The sequence below is a fragment of the Humulus lupulus genome, chromosome 8, assembly GCF_963169125.1.
Source record: "Humulus lupulus chromosome 8, drHumLupu1.1, whole genome shotgun sequence".
Classification (NCBI taxonomy): Eukaryota; Viridiplantae; Streptophyta; class Magnoliopsida; order Rosales; family Cannabaceae; genus Humulus; species Humulus lupulus.
Window position 1 is genome coordinate 36,239,245 of NC_084800.1, and position 7,650 is coordinate 36,246,894.

Below are 7,650 nucleotides of genomic sequence, written 5' to 3' on the forward strand. Positions count from 1 at the left end.
ACCGTTGGGGATATAGTTGTATTCTATTATGAGATTTTAACAATTCTAAGATATTGAAGTAACTAACACATGGGAATAATTAATTTATGGATGTTAGAGAAACTTTTTCAGAATAATTTGTGAGTAAAAAATGTTGGACTAAGTAATATAAGAAGATTGGGAAGTTTTCATTTTTTGGTTGCTATTCACCGGGTACTATTCATAGTGGGTCCCACAGCACGGTCCACCCCATGGGTCCCACATGTTGATGCAGTAGTGATACAGTGATGACTTCAGCAAGTTACTATGCTTGATATTTTGAATATTTTATTATTTTACTATGCTTGATATTTTAAATATTTTATTATTTTACTATGCAGCATAGTAACCCAATATTTTCCTATAAATAGAGCTTTTCAGAATTCATTTTTGAATTACGAAAAATCATTCTTTCTCTCACTCTACCAAAAAAAAATTCTTCTTAACACCCTTTTAAAGTTCTAAACCTCGAAGATCTAGGCGAAGTTCTGTCCGTAACGCTAGCCTACGAAAACCTTTTAGGTAAGCTCTTTCCCAAGATTTTCATTTCAGTTATTTAGTTATTATATATATACAGATTATTTTACTATGTTGTTATGATGCCAAAATTTATATATAGATTACTTTACTATGCCGTTATAATGCCAAAATTTATATATAGATTATTTTACTATGTCGTTATAATGCCAAAATTTATATATAGATTATTATACTATGTCGTTATAATGCCAAAATTTATATATAGATTATGTTACCATGCCGTTATAATGCCAAAAGTTATATATAGATTATTTTACTATGTCGTTATAATGCCAAAAATGTATATATAGATTATTTTACCATACTGTTATAATACCAACATTTATATATAGATTATTTTACCATGTCGTCATAATATACAATGCCAATATTGAAATATAAACTATTTTTTTTATGTATCTTTATAATACTAAACTTATATAGGCTATGGTCACACTTTGGACTATTATGGACTTTTATTATATGACCTTATTCTCTATTATTATGGATAAGTATTATGACCAGGACATTTTCGTATGACCATGACCACGACTTTTAGACCAGGATCTTGCCATGGACAATTATAATATGACCATACGCTTAGACATAAAATAAGCAATAAAATAAGAAAAATGGAATAATAACAATTATAAGCTAACATTTCTTAATGTAGATTTTATGTAAGTTAATAGTTTGTGTTTTTATCAAGAAGCTAACAATTTCGGTTGTTTTATCAAGACACAAGGTAAGTAGAATCCTCATCTACAATACAAGTCTTTTATGAGTCTTATGTGCATTTATATGCTTTATATGTTATTCTGCCATGTTATTACGCATAAGTTATTTTTAAGAATGTTATATTTCTTATGCATAAGCACGCTTAATGTTTACAAACAAGTTATTGAAAGTGTTAAAGTAGAGGTGCTGCTTGGGAGACCTATGTCCCAAAAATGTAAGGAGGGAGATGTACTTCCCTATATAATGAATGTTTATGAGGGAGAAATTCCCTATTATCATGTTTATGTTTAGGTGGGAATGTGATTCCTTATGTAATGCCGGCAGCAGCATCCTCTAGGGCCCAAAAGAAAGGAAAGTGAAAGAAAGAAAATACATAACACGTTGCATGTTTATTTTAATGCATATGAGGTAGCTATTCTGCTTACTGAGCCTTAGCTCATCAGATAATGTTTTGTATTGTAGGTAAGATGCCCCAAGTATAAAACGTTGATGAGTATACGTGGAGCCAACATGACTGTACATATGGGGCTGACCTGAAGGGAGTGGAGTTCTGCTATGCTATTTTATAAATAAACGAGAAACTTGATTTTATATTTATATTTCATAAAAAGTATTTTGTGAACTTTATAATTTACATAAAGCTTTAAAAGTCTTTCATGAACTTTGTAATTTACATAAAGCTTTTCAATTTATCGGTTGGATACATCTCTAATTCTACGTTAAGGTTTAGTAACGCCACATAAATTATTTATAAAAGTATTAAGATTTGTATGTAAGATAAAGTTTTTATTTAGTTGTAGGTATTGTATGGTTTGAAGTTATGAACATTAGTTTTGTATTGTTTAATAAAGTTTTTTTAAATTCAGAATTTCAGTATTTTCATATTCAGGTTAAACTTTGTTTTTACACGAGAGAACGAGAGAGGGACAGACGGATGAAACGATGTACAAAATTTAAAATATGCAAGATTATTAGCGGCTGGTACTCCACTGCTAATAATGGTGATTACCCGTCGCTAATACTATTAGCGACGGGTAGTTCGCCTCTACTAAAGGTAAATACCTGCCGCTAATAATTTTAAAATTAAAATACCCTTTAGTTTTCCGGGCATTTCTTTGGTGTATTAGCGGCGGACTACCCACCCCTAATAATAGTAAGTTCACCGCTAATAAAAAAATATTAATTTTTTTTGTATATTTACACATTATTAGCAGCAGACTCACTAGTCCGCTGCTAATAACCTGTACAATACAGGCGGACAAAGTCCGCCTCTAATTGTTTCGCCTCTAATATAAGATTTTCTTATAGTGTTACCTATAATTTATAGGAGTTGAAAAATTTATGTAATAATTGAATACTACTAGTAAGAGTGGGAGGAAAAATAGGTGCGTTTGAAAAACCACACTGTAATTGAAATTGGGTGTAATTAATTTGGTATGCGTTGTCTAACGATGTAATTACACAATAACTATATAATTAGAGGTAATTGAGGGGTCCCAATCATACTATCTAATTTTCATAGCCCCATGAAAATTAGATATAATTACACTGTGTAATTACTAATTATTATCAGTTTTAAATCATATTTATTACATAATATTATTTTTATGTGTTATTACTAACTGTTTTGACAAACACGACAATAATTCATAAATAATTAACACTTTACATCCAAACACACCTTATATTTTAATATAATGTAAATACTAATTATACAACCTAATAATTACACAATTATTTTCAAACACGTCATAATTACTCAAATGTTGGCACTTGTGCACTATCCTAGAATGTTCAATGTATTGAAGATAAGATAAATGTAACATAAAGTGTCAAGTTGGGCGCATTAATTTCCTTGTATCATTCATTATAAAAAAAAACCTCCTATCATTAATAATAAAAAATAATATCATTTTGGGTTGTTACCCATTTCGTACCTTATATTTTTACAAATTATAGTTTTGGTACCCTCTATTATGAATAATGTTCATGCGGTACTCTGAGATTTTAAAATTGGTACAAAATAGATCCTTAGACTCAAATTTAGTTAACAAATTTTTCAATATGACTAAATTGCTCTTAATTATAAGTAATTAAGATCATTAAAATATCATATCATAATAAAACATTTTGCCACGTGTTACAATATAATTAGACCAAATTGTTATCCTTTTAAAAATTAATTTTTAAAATAAAAATATAATTTAATTAATAAAAAGTTAAAACTTAATCAGATTAAATAAAAAAATTATTTTCCACTTATCTCCTACCTCTCTTCCCCCCTTTCTGTCAATCTCGCCCCTAGCCTCCGTATTCCTTCATTTTTTTCTCTCGATCTCACCCCTAGATTCTCACTAGCTGTGGTCGACGAGGACAATATCTCTTCTCCCTAGCTTTGAGGGAAACTATCATGAAGCTTTCAGGGCAGCTTGAGTAAATCGTCGTTGCTAGCTCTGTGATTTGTGGATTTTTCTGGGTCTTGGGAGTAGGTGTAACGCCTTGGTTACCCGAAGACAGCTACTGTGAACTTTGAACTGTGTTTAACTCGCTAATCGAGCTCTTTGGTTAAAAACATGCTTCTAGGTGTCATTAATAGGTTAAGGTGTAAAACCAATCAAAAGGAAATGATATACTTTATTTAAAACATAAAACTGTTCATGGGCCCATAAAAATGTTTACAAGTTATTTACGATACAAAACGGTCATTACAGTTTAAATTTACAACCCGCCAAACTAAGCGGCAAAATTAGGGTTAACCCCTAGTCCCTCTAAGAAACTCCTTGGCCGTGGTGGTCAAGCGGCCGCATATGTACACATCACCACCTAAGCTCTCCACTCAAGGCTAGGTGAGCTTTTCTTTCCCTTTACCTGCACCACATAGCACCCATGAGCCAAAGCCCAACAAGAAAACTCAATACTGCATGAATATAATATCAAACAATGATCATAATAATCATCCATGATTTTTAGCCCTAATCAGAAGAGTGACAGTTGTAAAAGTCACTAAGGTGGGTTCCGTTCCCAAAACAAATAAGTGATCAAGTCACTAGCTTAAACAGGATAAGTGACTGATAGGCAAGTCACCAATGTAAATCAAGGGAGTGACCATAGATTCACAGCTGTGGGTACCGCTCCCTTAGCCATGTGACGATAGGGTCACTTGGCCTTCTGCCCCTGGCTCTGAGTAACTAGTCATAGAACTAGACAAGCGCTTTTAGTTTTTGTAGCATCCCAAATTTGCTAATAAGGCTTAGGGCCTTGATTAGCATGCTTGGAAGGCAATAATTGATATATTGTGTTAATATGTGAATTTGATGATTATGTGCTTAGAAATGCATGTTTAGGTGAATTAAATATGCATGTGGGCCCCATTTGGTTGCTAGGGGCATATTTGTAATTTTAGCCTGTTGAGGGCATAAATGTAATATTTGTATATATTGTGATTGATACCACGTGTGAGTGGTGATATAATTGTGATGCACGATTCGAGACGGTCCTAAGGAGCAGTTTAGCTGAAAAGTCACAACAGGGTCAAATACCCGGCTCGGGAGGAGCCTAGGGATATTTTGGGTATATAATATGGGTTTTGGATTTATTAAGTATCGGGTAGTAATTTAGTAATGATTTTGTATGTCGAGATTAACGGGGATTTTTAGGTATACTTGAGGACTTAGCGGGAGGTGTTAAAAGAATAAACCGCCCTTGGAGATATATGAGGACTTAGGTTAACTTAAGGAGTAATTGAGTCATTTTGGGCTATTGGATATACTCAGTTAAGAGCTGGGGAAATACTAGAAACACTTAGCCAAAACAGAGGAAGGAAAAGGTGAACCAAATTCTCTCAACTCTCTCTCTCCCACTCGATGCTCTCCCTCTCCTTCTCTAAGGTGACTGATTTTGAAGGATTTTAGGCCAGAATTCAAGGGATTCAAGGCTAGGATCTGGGAGACTGATCTAGGTTCAAAGGTAAGTTCTAATTCAGTTCCTTGATTGAATTATGCTGAGAAATGTTAAGGTTGGGAGATGATATGTGTTTTTCTTGGTGGATTCTTGGGATGAAGTTTGGCTAGGTTCAGCTTGGGATTAGTGGATTTGAGCTTGGAAGTGGATTTGAAAGAAGCTCAAGGACGAATTCTACTTGAGGTAAGGGTTCCATGCATCTCTAAAGTTTATTTGTTGCTGTGGTTTAAGTTTTCTGGTTTGTGGTTTAAGTTTTATAAAGTTTTAAACCACTAGGTGATTTATGGGTTTGATTGAGTGTTTGAGCTTGTTGTTTTTGTTGTTTCTGAGTTGCCATACTGTTTATCTAGGGTTTTAGGTAGAATTGGGACTTGGGTGTACCTTGGTGTTGATTTGGAAGAGTTTTGGCTCGGGAAAAATGTTGGGAAAAACCCAGTTTTCTGGGTTCGCATATGAGCGTCGCGACCCTGTTCTTCCGTGCCGCGACGCTAGGATGAGTCAGGACAGGGGAGGCTTGCTGGGCGCCGCGGCCCCTATAGGGCTGTGCCGCAGCGCTAGGCCAATTTCAGGAGATGGGAATTTGTGTTTTTAGGGTTTTGGCTCAGGGGGCTTGGGGGACGCTCTCGCTACCTTTTGTGGGGAAACGGGAGGTCCCGAGAGCACGGGATTGGTTCCGAGGGATGATTATGAATTGGTTAGTAACGAGAGTGCTATGTATGTGTTGTGACTAGGTTTTTAGCGAGGCTCGAGTTAGAGGATTGTGCTCGGGATTTCGGTGCTCAAGAAGCTCGGGACACAGGTAAGAAAACTGTTGTACCCATAGAGCGGGGCGAGGCCCTATAGTTTGCGTTGCAGGGTCCGACCTTATATGATTGTTTTGCAGAGCGTAGCCCCATTGAGTATGTTTATATGTGTTTAAGTATTTGTTTAATTATGCTATGTGTGCATATATGTGAATGAACAGCAAGAGCCGGGAACGGTGAGGGCTGGGAACGGCGAGGGCCGAGAACGGCGAGGGTTGGGAATGACGAAGGCCGAGAACGGCAAAGGGCCGGGAGCAGCGTTTAGCACGCGGAGTGTGAGTTGCCAAGGTGAGACCCTAAAGGATACCTGAGATATCCTCACCGTGCAGACCACAAACCCAGGGCCTGGTAAAGCGCCTGGGACGGCATGGCCGTATGTGTTTAGCCTGTTGATGGATTTGTTATATGCTAAGTGATTGATACGCAAATGTTATTTATTCGTGTGGAGTTTTCTTGCTGGGCTTCGGCTCACGAGTGCTCTGTTGTGCAGGTAAGGGCAAGGGGAAAGTCGGCCAACCATGAGTACGGAGAGCGTGAATCGACGTGTACATATCTGGTTTGCCTGGCTGCCACGACCAGGGGTATTTTTGGGAGATGTTTTGTACTAAATCTTATTTTGTCATGTAGTCGACTTTAATCATATTTTGAGTTGTAAATATTATATAAACAGTATTTCGGGATCCCGAATGTTAAACGCTTATTAATTTTTAATGAATAACTACATTTTCAAATTATGTGATTTTAATACAGTTTAGTTACACTTTTAACCTAATTCTTGATTAGCAAGTTAAATGCACATTTTAAACTCACTTAGTAACGGCTCTAAGGTAGTAGGGCGTTACAGTTTTCATCGAACTTAGGGTCGGTCCAACATTTATGCTCATAATGAGTCATTCAATGCAGATGTCGTTTAGATCTAATCTTTCATTGGCTCTGCATTCATGAAGCTTATGTCGCTCCTGACTCTTAGGTCAGTAACACATGAGCAGTGCTCAGCACCGTTGATGAACTTGACTAGTAAGTCACAGCTTCACAGACGGATCTGACACCATTGCCGATTCTGACTAGTAAGTTAGCGCCATTCACAAGTAAGCAAGATCTACTAAGCATTTAATATGCAATCAATGTCCATATTTACACACTCAACATGCCTCAATATTAACCATGCATGTCATATATATAGGGTGCAGTTTTCTTACCTCAGGTTCGAGCGGAAATTAATAAAAGAACGACCCTTTGAGAACGATCAACCTTTTAGTTCCTTGACGGTCACCTGGTCATAACCAATTACGGGATTCCATCAATAAAATGAATCACAAAAGGTTCCCAGACCAAAGCCTAGCCTCCGAGACTTCGAATCCTACTAAACCGGGTAGTAGGATCGATCCCGAGACCTAAGGTTTGAATCCCCAAGTCAAAAACCTACTTTTGGCCAAAATTCCACTAAAGGTCGTGGCCCCCCTCACCATGCTGCGGCCCGCCTACCCAAATAGAGACGGCCACAAACCATTCCCCAACACGAGCTGCGACCCTCCATCTCCATGTTGCGGCCCAACGACCCAGTAGCTTCTCCCTTCCTCTTCAATGAGCTTAAGCAGCGGCGCTCCAGAAC